General features: G+C 34.0%; 1 protein-coding gene across 2 annotated transcripts in view; it reads right to left on the bottom strand.

The window, feature by feature from the left end:
• The window catches only part of LOC142349589 (uncharacterized), a 62,645-nt gene that overhangs the window by 17,745 nt on the left and 26,161 nt on the right, over positions 1 to 18,739 (bottom strand). Inside the window, exon 4 of one of the 2 annotated variants that reach the window (XM_075401266.1) lies at positions 14,093 to 14,110. The exons of the other annotated variant lie outside the window; for it this stretch is intronic. The gene's annotated coding sequence lies outside the window, so the exon portion shown is untranslated. Of the gene's footprint in view, positions 1 to 14,092; positions 14,111 to 18,739 lie in introns of those variants that run through there. 2 annotated transcript variants of the gene reach the window in all.

Below are 18,739 nucleotides of genomic sequence, written 5' to 3'. Positions count from 1 at the left end.
GCCTAGCAAAAAAGTTAGTGTTTCATACGGAAATTTGCGTATTTCTCGAGTAACTAATTTTAAAAATAGGTCTTTTTCATTGGGTCAAGGAGTTGTTCAAAGCGAACCAAATTGATGTCCCAGACTACCAGTAGTATGTAGGTTGTAGTGCAAAAAGAATGGTTTGTCTAACTGCCCTACAAAAAAGTAGATATTTCACACGGAAGTTTCCACTTTTTCGCTGATTTTATTTTGAAAAATAGTTAAATTTTATCGGGTCAAGGAGTTGTCCAAATCGAATCAAACTCGGTATCCAGTATCCCATGTGTAATTAGAGCATAAAAGAAAAAGAAATTTTGGTATAGCTTGCCTTCAAATTAAGTTAGTTTTCCGTACGGATATTTGCGATTATTTCGAATAAGTTGCGATCATAGAATTTTTAAAAATAGGTCTTTTTCATCGGTTCAAGGAGTTGTCCAAGTCAAACCAAACTTGGTATGGAGTATCCCCTGTGTAGTTAGGGTGTAAAACAAAAAGAATTTTTTGCTATAGCTTGCCTAGGAAAAAAGTTAGTTTTTCGTTTTTCGTACGGAAATTTGCGATTATTTCGAATAAATAATTTTTAAAAATAGGTCTTTTTCATCGGGTCAAGGAGTTGTTCAAATCAGACCAAACTTGGTATGGGGTATCCCATTATGTACCCAAAGTCTAAAACAAAAGAATTTTTTTCTATAGCTTGCCTAGGAAAAAAGTTAGTTTTTCATACGTAAGTTTGCGGCTTTCCCAAATAACGAGTTTTAAAAATAGGTCTTTTTGATTGGGTCAAGGAAGTATTCAAATCAAACCAAACCCGGTATGGAGTATCCCATGTGTACCTAGAGTGTAAAACAAAAAGCATTTTTGGTATAGCTTGCCTAGCAAAAAAGTTAGTTTTTCATACGGAAATTTGCTTTTATTTCGAATAGATTGCGATTATTGAATTTTAAAAATAGGTCTTTTTGATCGGGTCAAGGAGTTGTCCAAATCAAACCAAACACGGTATGGAGTATCCCATGGGCACCTAGAGTCTAAAACAAAAAGAATTTTGGCTATAGCTTGCCTAGGAAAAAAGTTAATTTTTCATACGTAAATTTGCGAATTTCGCAAATAACGAATTTTAAAAATAGGTCTTTTTGATCGGGTCAAGGAGTTGTCCAAATCAAACCAAACTGGGTATGGAGTATCCCCAGGGTATGTCGAGTCTAAAACAAAAAGAATTTTTGCTATAGCTTGCCTAGTAAAAAAGTTCGTATTTCAATCGGAAATATCGACTTATTCGCTTATTCTTCGCTTATTCTATTTTCAAAAAAGGTCTCTTTGATCGGGTCAAGGAGGTATTCAAATCAAACCAAACTGGGTATGGAGTATCCCATGGACACCTAAAGTGTAAAACAAAAAGAATTTTTGGTATAGCTTGCCTAGGAAAAAAGTTAGTTTTTCATACGGAAATTTGCGTATTTCTCGAGTAACTAATTTTAAAAATAGGTCTTTTTCATTGGGTCAAGGAGTTGTTCAAAGCGAACCAAATTGATGTCCCAGACTACCAGTAGAATGTAGGTTGTAGTGCAAAAAGAATGGTTTGTCTAACTGCCCTACAAAAAAAGTAGATATTTCACACGGAAGTTTCCACTTTTTCGCTGATTTTATTTTGAAAAATAGTTAAATTTTATCGGGTCAAGGAGTTGTCCAAATCGAATCAAACTCGGTATCCAGTATCCCATGTGTAATTAGAGCATAAAAGAAAAAGAAATTTTGGTATAGCTTGCCTTCAAATTAAGTTAGTTTTCCGTATGGATATTTGCGATTTTTTCGAATAAGTTGCGATCATAGAATTTTTAAAAATAGGTCTTTTTCATCGGTTCAAGGAGTTGTCCAAGTCAAAACCAAACTTGGTATGGAGTATCCCCTGTGTAGTTAGGGTGTAAAACAAAAAGAATTTTTGGTATAGCTTGCCTAGCAAAAAAGTTAGTTTTTCATACAGAAATTTGCGTATTTCTCGAGTAACTAATTTTAAAAATAGGTCTTTTTCATTGGGTCAAGGAGTTGTTCAAAGCGAACCAAATTGATGTCCCAGACTACCAGTAGTATGTAGGTTGTAGTGCAAAAAGAATGGTTTGTCTAACTGCCCTACAAAAAAAGTAGATATTTCACACGGAAGTTTCCACTTTTTCGCTGATTTTATTTTGAAAAATAGTTAAATTTTATCGGGTCAAGGAGTTGTCCAAATCGAATCAAACTCGGTATCCAGTATCCCATGTGTAATTAGAGCATAAAAGAAAAAGAAATTTTGGTATAGCTTGCCTTCAAATTAAGTTAGTTTTCCGTACGGATATTTGCGATTATTTCGAATAAGTTGCGATCATAGAATTTTTAAAAATAGGTCTTTTTCATCGGTTCAAGGAGTTGTCCAAGTCAAAACCAAACTTGGTATGGAGTATCCCCTGTGTAGTTAGGGTGTAAAACAAAAAGAATTTTTGTTATAGCTTGCCTAGGAAAAAAGTTAGTTTTTCGTTTTTCGTACGGAAATTTGCGATTATTTCGAATAAATAATTTTAAAAATAGGTCTTTTTCATCGGGTCAAGGAGTTGTTCAAATCAGACCAAACTTGGTATGGGCTATCCCATTATGTACCCAAAGTCTAAAACAAAAGAATTTTTTTCTATAGCTTGCCTAGGAAAAAAGTTAGTTTTTCATACGTAAGTTTGCGGCTTTCCCAAATAACGAGTTTTAAAAATAGGTCTTTTTGATTGGGTCAAGGAGGTATTCAAATCAAACCAAACCCGGTATGGAGTATCCCATGTGTACCTAGAGTGTAAAACAAAAAGCATTTTTGGTATAGCTTGCCTAGCAAAAAAGTTAGTTTTTCATACGGAAATTTGCTTTTATTTCGAATAGATTGCGATTATTGAATTTTAAAAATAGGTCTTTTTGATCGGGTCAAGGAGTTGTCCAAATCAAACCAAACACGGTATGGAGTATCCCATGGGCACCTAGAGTCTAAAACAAAAAGAATTTTGGCTATAGCTTGCCTATGAAAAAAGTTAGTTTTTCATACGTAAATTTGCGAATTTCGCAAATAACGAATTTTAAAAATAGGTCTTTTTGATCGGGTCAAGGAGTTGTCCAAATCAAACCAAACTGGGAATGTAGTATCCCCAGGGTATGTCGAGTCTAAAACAAAAAGAATTTTTGCTATAGCTTGCCTAATAAAAAAGTTCGTTTTTCAATCGGAAATATCGACTTATTCGCTTATTCTTCGCTTATTCTATTTTCAAAAAAGGTCACTTTTATCGGGTCAAGGAGGTATTCAAATCAAACCAAACTGGGTATGGAGTATCCCATGGATACCTAAAGTGTAAAACAAAAAGAATTTTTGGTATAGCTTGCCTAGGAAAAAAGTTAGTATTTCATACGGAAATTTGCTATTATTTCAAATAAATAATTTTAAAAATAGGTCTTTTTGATCGGGTCAGGGAGTTGTCCAAATCAAACCAAACTGGGCATGGAGTATCCCCAGGGTATGTCGAGTCTAAAACAAAAAGAATTTTTGCTATAGCTTGCCTAGTAAAAAAGTTCGTATTTCAATCGGAAATATCGACTTATTCGCTTATTCTATTTTCAAAAATATAGAAATTTTATCGGGTCAAGGAGTTGTTCAAATCGAATCAAACTGGTTATTGAGTATACCATGGGTACCTAGAGTGTAAAATAAAAAGAATTTTTGGTATAGCTTGCCTAGGAAAAAAGTTAGTATTTCATACGGAAATTTGCTATTATTTCAAAAAAAAATAATTTTAAAAATAGGTCTTTTTGATCGGGTCAAGGAGTTGCCCAAATCAAACCAAACTCGGTATGAAGTATCCCATGTGTATCTAGAGTGCAAAACAAAAAGAATTTTTGCTATAGCTTGCCTGGGAAAAAAGTTGGGTTTTCATACGGAAATTTCCGATTATTTCGAATAAATTGCGATTATCGAATTTTAAAAATAGGTCTTTTTCATCGGGTCAAGGAGTTGTCCAAGTCAAACCAAACTTGGTATGGAGTATCCCCTGTGTAGTTAGGGTGTAAAACAAAAAGAATTTTTGCTATAGCTTGCCTAGGAAAAAAGTTAGTTTTTCGTTTTTCGTACGGAAATTTGCGATTATTTCGAATAAATAATTTTAAAAATAGGTCTTTTTCATCGGGTCAAGGAGTTGTTCAAATCAGACCAAACTTGGTATGGGGTATCCCATTATGTACCCAAAGTCTAAAGCAAAAGAATTTTCTCCTATAGCTTGCCTAGGAAAAAAGTTAGTTTTTCATACGTAAGTTTGCGGTTTTCCCAAATAACGAGTTTTAAAAATAGGTCTTTTTGATCGGGTCAAGGAGGTATTCAAATCAAACCAAACCCGGTATGGAGTATCCCATGTGTACCTAGAGTGTAAAACAAAAAGAATTTTTGGTATAGCTTGCCTAGCAAAAAAGTTAGTTTTTCATACGGAAATTTGCTTTTATTTCGAATAGATTGCGATTATTGAATTTTAAAAATAGGTCTTTTTGATCGGGTCAAGGAGTTGTCCAAATCAAACCAAACACGGTATGGAGTATCCCATGGGCACCTAGAGTCTAAAACAAAAAGAATTTTGGCTATAGCTTGCCTAGGAAAAAAGTTAGTTTTTCATACGTAAATTTGCGAATTTCGCAAATAACGAATTTTAAAAATAGGTCTTTTTGATCGGGTCAAGGAGTTGTCCAAATCAAACCAAACTGGGTATGGAGTATCCCCAGGGTATGTCGAGTCTAAAACAAAAAGAATTTTTGCTATAGCTTGCCTAGTAAAAAAGTTCGTATTTCAATCGGAAATATCGACTTATTCGCTTATTCTATTTTCAAAAATATAGAAATTTTATCGGGTCAAGGAGTTGTTCAAATCGAACCAAACTGGTTATTCAGTATACCATGGGTACCTAGAGTGTAAAACAAAAAGAATTTTTGGTATAGCTTGCCTAGGAAAAAAGTTAGTATTTCATACGGAAATTTGCTATTATTTCAAAAAAAAAATAATTTTAAAAATAGGTCTTTTTGATCGGGTCAAGGAGTTGTCCAAATCAAACCAAACTGGGTATGGAGTATCCCCAGGGCATGTCGAGCCTAAAACAAAAAGAATTTTTGCTATAGCTTGCCTAAAAAAAGTTCGTATTTCAATCGGAATTATCGACTAATTCGCTTATTCTATTTTCAAAAAAATAGAAATTTTATCGGGTCAAGGAGTTGTTCAAATCGAACCAAACTGTTTATGGAGTATACCATGGGTACCTAGAGTATAAAACAAGAAGAATTTTTGGTGTAGCTTGCCTAGGAAAAAAGTTCGTATTTCATACGGAATTTTGCGTTTATTTCGTTTATTTAATTTTTAAATATAGTATTTTTCATCGGGTCAAGGAGTTGTTCAAATCGAACCAAACTCGGTATGAAGTATCCCATGTGTATCTAGAGTGCAAAACAAAAAGAATTTTTGCTATAGCTTGCCTAGGAAAAAAGTTGGGTTTTCATACGGAAATTTCCGATTATTTCGAATAAATTGCGATTATCGAATTTTAAAAATAGGTCTTTTTCATCGTGTCAAGGAGTCGTCCAAATCAAACCAAACTCGGTATGGAGTATCTACTATGTGAACTGCTTATTATAGTAATTTTTGCAAATTTGTTCTTCTTTTCTTTATAACAAGTTGAAGTGTTGATGATAAATTGAGTTTATTGATCCTCTGGTTTATTTGTAATTGATCGGGTCAAGGAGTTGTCCAAATCAAACCAAACTGGGTATGGAGTATCCCCAGGGTATGTCGAGTCTAGAACAAAAAGAATTTTTGCTATAGCTTGCCTAAAAAAAGTTCGTATTTCAATCGGAATTATCGACTAATTCGCTTATTCTATTTTCAAAAAAATAGAAATTTTTATCGGGTCAAGGAGTTGTTCAAATCGAACCAAACTGTTCATTGAGTATACCATGGGTACCTACAGTATATAAAGAATTTTTGCTATAGCTTGCCTGGGAAAAAAGTTGGGTTTTCATACGGAAATTTCCGATTATTTCGAATAAATTGCGATTATCGAATTTTAAAAATAGGTCTTTTTCATCGGGTCAAGGAGTTGTCCAAGTCAAACCAAACTTGGTATGAAGTATCCCCTGTGTAGTTAGGGTGTAAAACAAAAAGAATTTTTGCTATAGCTTGCCTAGGAAAAAAGTTAGTTTTTCGTTTTTCGTACGGAAATTTGCGATTATTTCGAATAAATAATTTTAAAAATAGGTCTTTTTCATCGGGTCAAGGATTTGTTCAAATCAGACCAAACTTGGTATGGGGTATCCCATTATTTACCCAAAGTCTAAAACAAAAGAATTTTTTTCTATAGCTTGCCTAGGAAAAAAGTTAGTTTTTCATACGTAAGTTTGCGGCTTTCCCAAATAACGAGTTTTAAAAATAGGTCTTTTTGATCGGGTCAAGGAGGTATTCAAATCAAACCAAACCCGGTATGGAGTATCCCATGTGTACCTAGAGTGTAAAACAAAAAGAATTTTTGGAATAGCTTGCCTAGCAAAAAAGTTAGTTTTTCATACGGAAATTTGCTTTTATTTCGAATAGATTGCGATTATTGAATTTTAAAAATAGGTCTTTTTGATCGGGTCAAGGAGTTGTCCAAATCAAACCAAACACGGTATGGAGTATCCCATGGGCAACTAGAGTCTAAAACAAAAAGAATTTTGGCTATAGCTTGCCTAGGAAAAAAGTTAGTTTTTCATACGTAAATTTGCGAATTTCGCAAATAACGAATTTTAAAAATAGGTCTTTTTGATCGGGTCAAGGAGTTGTCCAAATCAAACCAAACTGGGTATGGAGTATCCCCAGGGTATGTCGAGTCTAAAACAAAAAGAATTTTTGCTATAGCTTGCCTAGTAAAAAAGTTTTCAATCGGAAATATCGACTTATTCGCTTATTCTATTTTCAAAAATATAGAAATTTTATCGGGTCAAGGAGTTGTTCAAATCGAACCAAACTGGTTATTGAGTATACCATGGGTACCTAGAGTGTAAAACAAAAAGAATTTTTGGTATAGCTTGCCTAGGAAAAAAGTTAGTATTTCATACGGAAATTTGCTATTATTTCAAAAAAAAATAATTTTAAAAATAGGTCTTTTTGATCGGGTCAAGGAGTTGTCCAAATCAAACCAAACTGGGTATGGAGTATCCCCAGGGTATGTCGAGCCTAAAACAAAAAGAATTTTTGCTATAGCTTGCCTAAAAAAAGTTCGTATTTCAATCGGAATTATCGACTAATTCGTTTATTCTATTTTCACAAAAATAGAAATTTTATCGGGTCAAGGAGTTGTTCAAATCGAACCAAACTGTTTATGGAGTATACCATGGGTACCTAGAGTATAAAACAAGAAGAATTTTTGGTGTAGCTTGCCTAGGAAAAAAGTTGGGGTTTCATACGGAAATTTCCGATTATTTCGAATAAATTGCGATTATCGAATTTTCAAAATAGGTCTTTTTCATCGTGTCAAGGAGTCGTCCAAATCGAACCAAACTCGGTATGGAGTATCTACTATGTGAACTGCTTATTATAGTAATTTTTGCAAATTTGTTCTTCTTTTCTTTATAACAAGTTGAAGTGTTGATGATAAATTGAGTTTATTGATCCTCTGGTTTATTTGTAATTGATCGGGTCAAGGAGTTGTACAAATCAAACCAAACTGGGTATGGAGTATCCCCAGGGTATTTCGAGTCTAGAACAAAAAGAATTTTTGCTATAGCTTGCCAAAAAAAAGTTCGTATTTCAATCGGAATTATCGACTAATTCGCTTATTCTATTTTCAAAAAAATAGAAATTTTTATCGGGTCAAGGAGTTGTCCAAATCGAACCAAACTGTTTATTGAGTATACCATGGGTACCTACAGCTACAGTATAAAACAAGAATAATTTTTGGTATAGCTTGCCTAGGAAAAAAGTTCGTATTTCATACGGAATTTTGCGTTTGTTTCGTTTATTTAATTTTTAAATATAGTATTTTTCATCGGGTCAAGGAGTTGTTCAAATCGAACCAAACTCGGTATGAAGTATCCCATGTGTATCTAAATTGTAAAACAAAAATAATTTTTGCTATAGCTTGCCTAGGAAAAAAAGTTGGGTTTTCATACGGAAATTTCCGATTATTTCGAATAAATTGCGATTATCGAATTTTAAAAATAGGTCTTTTTCATCGTTTCAAGGAGTCGTCCAAATCGAACCAAACTCGGTAGGGAGTATCTACTATGTACCCAAAGTCTAAAACGAAAAGAATTTCTGCTATAGCGTGCCGAGGAAAAAAAGTTGCGTTCTCATACGGAATTTTGCGAATTTCGCGATTAGCAAATTTTAACTATAGGTATTTTTCATCGGGTCGAGAGGTAGTCCAAATTGAACCAAACTTGGCATGAAGTACCCCCTGTGTGGGTAAAGTGTAGGACAAAAGAAAAAAATTTGCTATAGCTTGCCTAGCCTAAAGGTTTTTGTCTCTTCTTAGTTTGATGTGAGAGAATAATATTTCAAGAAATAGTCTTTTGATCTTCAGATATTTGTTTTTGATGGATGTCAATTCGGAATTGAGGAGCAAATTGCTGGCCAGAATTCATGCACAGGAAAAAGAAAAAGAAGAGTGGATGAAGAGGGAAAAGTCATTCAAAGGAAACAGTCCCAAGTTATCGAAATGAACTAAAATTCCAAAAAAGTCCACCATTCGACATAGATTTGCGTTACGCTTTGGAAATCTTTTGGCATCGGACATGATTGCTGCTAAACACCATATAGTGAAAAGATTGCCAGGCGTAGTTGGAGTGAAATTCCTTTGTTCCAGAAAAAATCAAAGCCATTTTAATGGATGGATGTTCTTCAATTTGAGAATTAACTTATGTATGGCAGCATCCAAAATTATTCGAAAAAAGTCCAGAAAATTGTGCTATATGAACTGCATAAAGACGTAAATTAGTGGATTTGAACAAGAGCCACTGTTTCCAAGAAAGAAAATTTGGATCAAAGGTCGATTGTGCAAGCAAGAAGTTGTTGTTATTATGAAGAAGTTCAAAAAAGAAGGAAAACGTAATGTCCGCGAGTACAAGAATTGGACACTTCAAACAAAAAACGAAAAAATTCTTTAAATACGGCAAACTGACGTTGAATACAAACAAAAATGATTCTATAATTTGTTTTACTATTGACGTATCTGATTTTACTTGTAATTTGATTCAAATTGTTCCAGAAATTTGTTACTCAATGTGCTTATTATAGTAATTTTTGCAAATTTGTTCTTCTTTTCTTTATAACAAGTTGAAGTGTTGATGATAAATGGAGTTTATTGATCCTCTGGTTTATTTGTAATTGAATTTTTTTGCCTGGGAAGTTTTTTCCGAATAACGATTTGTTATTTGCGAATTTCGCGAATAACGAATTTTAAAAATAGGTATTTTTCATCGGGTCAGGGAGTTGTCCAAATCGAACCAAACTCGGTATGGAGTATCCCCTGGGTACCTAGAGTATAAAACAAAATGAATATTTGGTATAGCTAGCCTAGGAAAAAAATCATATTTCAATCGGAAATATCGACTTATTCGCTTACTCTATTTTCAAAAATATAGAAATTTTATCGGGTCGAGGAGTTGTTCAAATCGAACCCAACTGTTTATTGAGTATACCATGGCTACCTAGAGTATAAAACAAGAAAAATTTTTGGTATAGCTTGCCTAGGAAAAAAGTTCGTATTTCATACGGAATTTTCCGTTTATTTTGTTTATTCAATTTTCAAATATAGTATTTTTCATCGGGTCAAGGAGTTGTTCAAATCGAACCCAACTCGGTATGAAGTATCCCATGTGTATCTAGAGTGTTAAACAAAAAGAATTTTTGCTATAGCATGCCTAGGAAAAAAGTTGGGTTTTCATACGGAAATTTCCGATTATTTCGAATAAATTGCGATTATCGAATTTTAAAAAAAGGTCTTTTTCATCGTGTCAAGGAGTCGTCCAAATCGAACCAAACTCGGTAGGGAGTATCTACTATGTACCCAAAGTCTAAAACGAAAAGAATTTCTGCTATAGCGTGCCGAGGAAAAAAAGTTGCGTTCTCATACGGAATTTTGCGAATTTCGCGATTAGCGAATTTTAATTATAGGTATTTTTCATCGGGTCGAGAAGTTGTCCAAATTGAACCAAACTTGGCATGATGTACCCCCTGTGTAGGTAAAGTGTAGGACAAAAGAAAAAATTTTGCTATAGCTTGCCTAGCCTAAAGGTTTTTGTCTCTTCTTAGTTTGATGTGAGAGATTAATATTTCAAGAAATAGTTTTTGATCTTCAGATATTTGTTTTTGATGGATGTCAATTCGGAATTGAGGAGCAAATTGCTGGCCAGAATTCATGCACAGGAAAAAGAAAAAGAAGAGTGGATGAAGAGGGAAAAGTCATTCAAAGGAAACAGTCCCAAGTTATCGAAATCAACTAAAATTCCAAAAAAGTCCACCATTCGACATAGATTTGCGTTACGCTTTGGAAATCTTTTGGCATTGGACATGATTGCTGCTAAACGCCATATAGTGAAAAGATTTCCAGGCGTAGTTGGAGTGAAATTCCTTTGTTCCAGAAAAAATCAAAGCCATTTTAATGGATGGATGTTCTTCAATTTGAGAATTAACTTATGTATGGCAGCATCCAAAATTATTCGAAAAAAGTCCAGAAAATTGTGCTATATGAACTGCATAAAGACGGAAATTAATGGATTTGAACGCAAGCCACTGTTTCCAGGAAAGAAAATTTGGGTCAAAGGTCGATTGTGCAAGCAAGAAGTTGTTGTTATTATGAAGAAGTTCAAAAAAGAAGGAAAAGGTAATGTCCCCGAGTACAAGCATTGGACACTTCAAACAAAAAACGCAAAAATTGTTTAAATACGGCAAACTGACGTTGAATACAAACAAAAATGATTCTACAATTTGTTTTACTATTGACGTATCTGATTTTACTTGTAATTTGATTAAAATTGTTCCAGAAATTTGTTACTCAATGTGCTTATTATAGTAATTTTTGCAAATTTGTTCTTCTTTTCTTCATAACAAGTTGAAGTGTTGATGATAAATTGAGTTTATTGATCCTCTGGTTTATTTGTAATTGAATTTTTTCGCCTGGGAAGTTTTTTCCGAATAACGATTTGTTATTTGCGAATTTCGCGAATAACGAATTTTAAAAATAGGTATTTTTCATCGGGTCAAGGAGTTGTCCAAATCGAACCAAACTCGGAATGGAGTATCCCCTGGGTACCTAGAGTATAAAACAAAATGAATATTTGGTATAGCTTGCCTAGGAAAAAAAACTCATATTTCAATCGGAAATATCAACTTGTTCGCTTATTATTCGCTTACTCTATTTTCAAAAATAGAGAAATTTTATCTGGTCAAGGAGTTGTTCAAATCAAATCAAACTGGGTATGGAGTATACCATGAGTCCCTAGAGTGCAAATCAAAATGAATTTTTCCTATAGCTTGCGTAGAAAAAAAGTTGGCTTTTTCATAGTGAAATTTGCGATTATTTCAATTGAAATAAACGCGTTTCCGTATGAAAAACTAACTTTTTTCCTAGGCAAGCTATAGCAAAAATTCCTTTTGTTTTACCCTCTAGGTGCCCATGGGATACTCCATACCCAGTTTGGTTCTATTTGGACAACTCCTTGACCACATGAAAAAGACCTATTTTTATAATTCGTTATTCGAATAGATAATTTAAATGAATAGGTCTTTTTCATCGGGACAAGGAGTGGTCCAAATCGAATCAAACTCGGTATCCAGTATCCCATGTGTAATTAAAGCATAAAACAAAAAGAAATTTTGGTATAGCTTGCCTAGGAAAAAAGTTCGTATTTCAATCAGAAATATCACTTATTCGCTTTTTCTATTTTCAAAAATATAGAAATTTTATCGGATCAAGGAGTGTTCAAAGTGAACCAAATTGATATCCCAGACTACCAGTACCATTTAGGTTGTAATCCAAAAAAAATGGTTTGCGTAACTTTCCTAGAAAAAAAGTTTGTATTTCAATCGGAAATATCGACTTATTCGCTTTTTCTATTTTCAAAAATATAGAAATTTTATCGGGTCAAGGAGTTGTTCAAATCGAACCAAACTGTTTATTGATTATACCATGGGTACCTAGAGTATAAAACAAGAAGAATTTTTGGTATAGCTTGTCTAGGAAAAAAGTTCGTATTTCATACGGAGTTTTGCGTTTATTTCGTTTATTTAATTTTTAAATATAGTATTTTTCATCGGGTCAAGAAGTTGTTCAAATCGAACCAAACTCGGTATGGAGTATCCCATGGGTACCTAGAGTATAAAACAAAAAGAACTTTGGCTATAGCTTAACTAGGAAAATGTTAGTATTTCATACGGAAATTTTAGAATTTCGCAAATAACGAATTTTAAAAACAGGTCTTTTTGATTGGGTCAAGAAGTTGTCCAAATCAAACCAAACTTGGTGTGGAGTATCCCCAGTGTATGTGGATTTTAAAACATGAAGAATTTTTGCTATAGCTTGTCTAGGAAAAAAGTTAGTTTTTCGTACGGAAATTTGCGATTATTTCGAATAAATAATTCTAAAAATAGATCTTTTTCATGGGGTCAAGGAGTTGTTCAAATCAAACCAAACTCGGTATGAAGAGTTCCCTGTGTAATTAGAGCATAAAACAAAAAAAAATCGGAAATATCGAGTTGTTCGCTTATTCTATTTTCAAAAAAATAGAATTTTTATCGGGTCAAGAAGTTATTCAAATCAAACCAAAGTCGGTATGGAGAATCCCCTGTGTAGTTAGAGCATTCAGCAAAAAGAATTTTTGGTATAGCTTGCCCAGGAAAAAAGTTCGTATTTTAATCGGAAATCTCGAGTTATTCGCTTATTCTATTTTCAAAAATATAGAAACTTTATCGGGTCCAGGAGTCGTTCAAATCAAACCAAACTCGGTATGGAGAATCCCCTGTGTAATTAGAGCATAAAACAAAAAGAGTTTTTGGTATAGCTTGCCTAGGAAAAAAGTTAGTTTTTCGTACGGAAATTTGCGATTATTTCCAATAAATAATTTTAAAAATAGGTCTTTTTCATCGGGTCAAGGAGTTGTTCAAACCAAACCAAACTGGGTATGTAGTATCCTCAGTGTATGTAGAGTCTAAAACAAAAAGAATTTTTGCTATAGCTTGCCTACGAAAAAAGTTAGTTTTCCGTACGGAAATTTGAGATTATTTCGAATAAGTTGCGATCATAGAATTTTAAAAATAGGTCTTTTTCATCGGGTCAAGGAATTATTCAAATCAAACCAAACCCTTTATGGAGTATCCCATTTGTACCTGGAGGTTTAAACAGAAAAAATTTTTGGTATGGCTTGCCTAGGAAAAAAGTTAGTTTTTCGTACGGAAATTTGCGATTATTTCAAACAAATAATTTTAAAATTAGGTCTTTTTCATTGGGTCAAGGAGCTGTCCAAATCGAACCAAACTTGGTATGGAGTATCCCCTGTGTAGTTAGGGTGTAAAACAAAAAGAATTTTTGCTATAGCTTGCCTAGGAAAAAAGTTAGTTTTTCGTACGGAAATTTGCAATTATTTCAAATAAATAATTTTAAAAATAGGTCTTTTTCATTGGGTCAAGGAGTTGTTCCAAGCGAACCAAATTGAGATCCCAGACTACCAGTAGTATGTAGGTTGTAGTGCAAAAAGAATGGTTTGTCTAACTGCCCTACAAAAAAAGTAGATATTTCACACGGAAATTTCGACTTTTTCGCTGACTTTATTTTGAAAAATAGTTAAAATTTATCGGGTCAAGGAGTCGTCCAAATCGATCCAAACTCGGTATGGAGTATCCCATGGGCACCTAGAGTCTAAAACAAAAAGAATTCTGGCTATAGCTTGCCTAGAAAAAAGTTAGTATTTCATACGGAAATTTCCGATTATTTCAAATAAATAATTTTAAAAATAGGTCTTTCTCATCGGGTCAAGGAGTCGTCCAAATCGATCCAAACTCGGTATGGAGTATCCCATGGGCACCTAGAGTCTAAAACAAAAAGAATTTTGGCTATAGTTTGCCTAGAAGAAAGTTAGTGTTTCATACGGAAATTTGCGATTATTTCAAATAAATAATTTTAAAAATAGGTCTTTCTCATCGGGTCAAGGAGTTGTCCAAATCGAACCAAACTGGGTATGGAGTATCCCCAGTGTATTTAGAGTCTACAACAGAAAGAATTTTTGCTATAGCTTGCCTAGGAAATGTAAAATTTATTTAATGAAGAGGTGCACCCCCCCCCCCCGCCCCGTTGAGACGCCGGTTAGTCGGTTCCCCCCCCCCGCTGGGATTTTGTGCACCTCATGGTGGGGACGTAGTTGGCGTATTAGGCACATGTCAGCAGCTGTCTGGATTGTCGAAAAACCAGCTTGGGTGCTGGTTCAGGTAATGTAAATAAAATGATGTTGCTTTGAAAACCCCGAGTCGTGGTAGCGCTTAAAAATTTTTTTCACCGCATTCTGACGGTAGCGCTGAAAAATTTTTTTTCACCGCATTCTGCTCGTAGCGATGAAAAATTTTTTTCACCGCTTAAGCGGTGAAAAAAATTTTTTCACCGCTACTAGCATAATGCGGTGAAAAGAAATTTTTCAGCGCTACCACGAAGCGGTGAAAAAAATTTTTCACCGCTAAAATCGCTAATCTTACAAAATTTCACCGCTATGAACGCATTGAACGCTAAAAGATGCGGGCGCCTTGCGGTGAAAAAAGTTTTTTTTTCACCGCTAATCACCGCTAATCTTACATTATTTTTTGACCAAACCTCGACCCGGGTTCCATCACCTTGATGAATGTATGATTAACCACTCGGCTCTTGTCATCTACTCTCTAACAATCGGTTTTGCTTTGAACAAAAATCTTTATTTCGAAGTGAGAGCAAACGAAACCACTCAAAAATTAAGAAGTAGTGCGTGAAAAAATCACATGACAAGTCAGAAATTCTTCATGGATAAAAGCTGGCATCAAATTTGCATAAAAAAGACACAGAGAATCACATTAATTGCTTCTCATTCGAGAGCAATTAATCAGGTAAAATTTCTTGGACTGTGCACGAGTTTTGGGATTTCCTGTACGCTAACTGCGCGGTACCTGACTGTAACATTTGCATCTAAAATTACCCATTGCTTAACGTACCTCAACAATGCAATTTTGTAGTTTACTTAAACATAGAATCTTAATTTTTTGGACATCAATCGTAGCACTCTAACTGTGAGGCTAAATTACCGGCTCTTTTCTGATACAACCCCCCCCCAGCTTCGTGCAGATAAGTGTTTTATGACTCCCTGCGCACGTGCATTATTTGTACATGGTAACGGGCTACATAACAACACATCATTTGTAACTGGGGGTTATAAAAAAAACTGGGGGAACTTTTTGAATTCCAATATGGAGCAAGTCTTATTCGACCTTCTTTTTTTTCTCTGAAGCTGATATATTACTGGATATTTTTTCAAATCTTGCAGTTATTGGGTATCCTATCAAACGACGATCAAAAAATCTTTTGTTGTTTGAATTCATCTCGAACATTTTTCGTTTTTTTAAAGGCATCAAAATTCTTATTGGGTATTCTGCCTGCTTCCATCACCGGTGAGATCATTCCAATCTTATCTCTACTCACTTTTTTTAATTTCGTTTTCAGGTCGCAAACGAAAAATAAAAATGCTTTAGATTTTTTTAAAGTCTCAATTAGAGCAAACACGCGTTATCACCATGTTTCCAAAAAAAAGTTCTCGAGAAATGCAACAAAGAAGAACTAATTGCAAAGTTTTTGGAGACCTATGAAATACAAGAAAAAGACAATATCATAAAAACACGAAAAAGATCTTGTTAACAATGAAATGCAAAAACTAACTGTCGGACATCAAAAAGAAACTATTGATCGCATGGAAAAAGATATCGAATTTTTCAAAACTCAAACTTCTAAATTTATTGATAATTTACTTGAGAGACAGGAGATGTCAAAAAGCAACAGTCGTGTTGTTCCTCCAATGAAAATTTATTAACCAAAAATGGTACCCCGATTTGCCAAGCAATTAGTTATATCTCATAGCACTTTTCGGAAAGTAAATCAGAATGACATTTCGCAGCAGACTGCAATCCACTCATATTCATCTGCATCAATAGGAGACATTTCTAATGTAGTTGATTGCTATTCCCCTGGAGCCAAAACGGAAACATTAATTGTACATGTTGGTCATAATTCAATTGACAAAGGTGTTTCTGGACAGGAGGCAGCGACTCAACTCAAAGAAACAGTCGACAAATGTACGAAAAATTCAAACCTTATCGTGTTGCTATATGCAAACTTGGTCCGGTAAAAGACGGCTGCTATGGAAGGAAAACAAACAACGAGGAAATATCTAAATACAATGATCATTTAGAAATTATAAGCCTGGAGCTTGATGGAGACTATCCTTGGTCACGGATTGAAAATTTGGAGAATGCGCTATCAATTGATGATATATGTTATGATGGAGTGCATCCCAATAATGGCGGCATAAAAAATCTGGTAGAAAACATACGTCACTATAATATAACACATGGCCTACCTCACAGAATACAGTTCTACCTCGGAAATTACATAGAAATTCGAACTTTGCTTGAGTTGAGTAACTTTTTTTGACATGATATTTTTACCGTTTGTTTTAACTTTCTGTTTTTTTTGGGAAATGTGAAAAACCAGGTATAAATTAAGCAACGTTACTTAACTCAAGTAAACAAGAAGCATGATAATTTAGAAAATGTGCTGATTTTTTTCCAGAGAAAGCTGATTTTATTATTCATTGCGGCTGTTCGTTGTGTTTCACTTCTCCTAACAGAAGTTTTTTGCTTTACTGTGGTGACATAGAAAAAAAATCCCGGACTGTTTGATGCTTCAAAACTTTCTACTTTGGATGATGCTATATTTAGCGCTCAAAATGACATTAAATTTCTAATTTTCAACGCTCGCAGCATACAAAGTAAATATCAAGATATATCAAACTTGCTCCAGCAGCTGGATTTGGAAATTATTGCTATAGTAACTGACTTTTAGATGAGCGAAGAACAAAGCTTGAATATAAACCTCAGCGCTGAGCACAATTTTTTGCTTACAAATCGGTCACATCAAACAGGAGCAGCTAAGGGTAGGGGTGTAGGAAAATGGATTCCTAAGAAAATAAATATTAAACGCAGAAAAGATTTTGAGTTTCCTGATCCGAAATTTTTTGAAACGTTGTGGCTGGAAATAGGCAGCCCATTAAAGGAAAAATGTCTCATTAACATCTCCTATTGTCAACATCAAAGCCTGGGTGACTAATTTTTAGACGAATTAAGCGCAGAGGTTTCTAATGCGTTCTCAGCCACAGATAATATTCTCTTATTTGGTCATTATAACATTGATATGTTGAGTGTAAATGGGAAGAAAAGCATTCAGAATTTTGCGGCGGGACAAGGATAACAGTTATCTAACACTGATATTCCTACAAGCATAAGCAACAATAAGAGAAGTTTGATAAATCACTGTATTTTGACTAATGAGCAAATCACTAGTTGGAAAGTCTGCTTACCTCCTTTTGATATTGATTATAATGTAATTTTTCTTCAGAGCAAACTTGTTTTGTTAGAAGAAAAACAAAATTATGTTATTAAACGAGATACAAAAAATTTTGTTGATGAAAAATTTAATAGAGATCTGGCTCTTGCAGATTGGAGAACAGTTTATTAACAAAGAAACTGCGATGAAATGTTTGCAGAGTTTAACGGAATTTTTGGACAATACTCGAGAAAAACGCATCAACAGAGAAGAAATTAGTTTCTAAAATAAAAAAGACTACAGAAAAACCTTGGGTGACAAAAGAAATTCAACATTTGGTTGCCGAGAAACATCGTTACTTCAATGACTACAAATTGACACAAAGTGCTGAATCATTTGTGTCATTTAAAAAGTATCGCAACCTTGTAAACCGAAAGTTATAAGAAGCACAAAATCAATTTCCAGAGGATTTTTTTTTAAATTGAAACCTCAAAAGAGAAATGAAAATTCATTAAGAAAAAAATCGGAAAGAAAAACAACAGTCCAAACATCACTGAAATTGATGAGAATAGTAGAAAAACGAAAGACAAAAAATCAATATGTAACGCTCGTAACAGAGTTTTCAGCGAAATGGGCATCTACAGAGGGCAGATTGTTCCATTGAACGTCGAAAAAATAGAGCGAAAATTTCAACCTCTCTTAATCAACAATTTTACTTCTCAAAGCTTTTCTCAAAAATCGAACACAATGCGTAAAACTGAGTATTGGCTTATTAGATAAAATAACTATTAATCATGGTGTTCCGCAAGGAAATGTGATAGAACCTCTTATTTTTCTTTTATATGTCAACGATTTTTCTGAAAAGCTGGAAGGTGAAAATGATGTTGTTCAATTAGCGGATGACACTAGTATTATATGCAAACTTGAACGGGATGAAAATATTCCCCAAATGTTGAGAAAATATTAGAACAAACAGACAAATACCTGAAAGAGAATCACCTTACTTTAAAAACCGATAAAACAGAGATGTTATTCTTTACAACTCATACTGATTCGGATCCAGTGTTTTCTTTTAAAGGCGAACTTATCAAACCAGCTCATACATGTCG

The sequence above is a fragment of the Convolutriloba macropyga genome, chromosome 11 (assembly GCF_964194025.1).
Source record: "Convolutriloba macropyga chromosome 11, txConMacr16.3, whole genome shotgun sequence".
NCBI classification, from domain to species: domain Eukaryota; kingdom Metazoa; phylum Xenacoelomorpha; order Acoela; family Convolutidae; genus Convolutriloba; species Convolutriloba macropyga.
The sequence above is the reverse complement of the archived record's forward strand: the minus strand, read 5'-3'. Positions and strand labels throughout refer to the sequence as shown.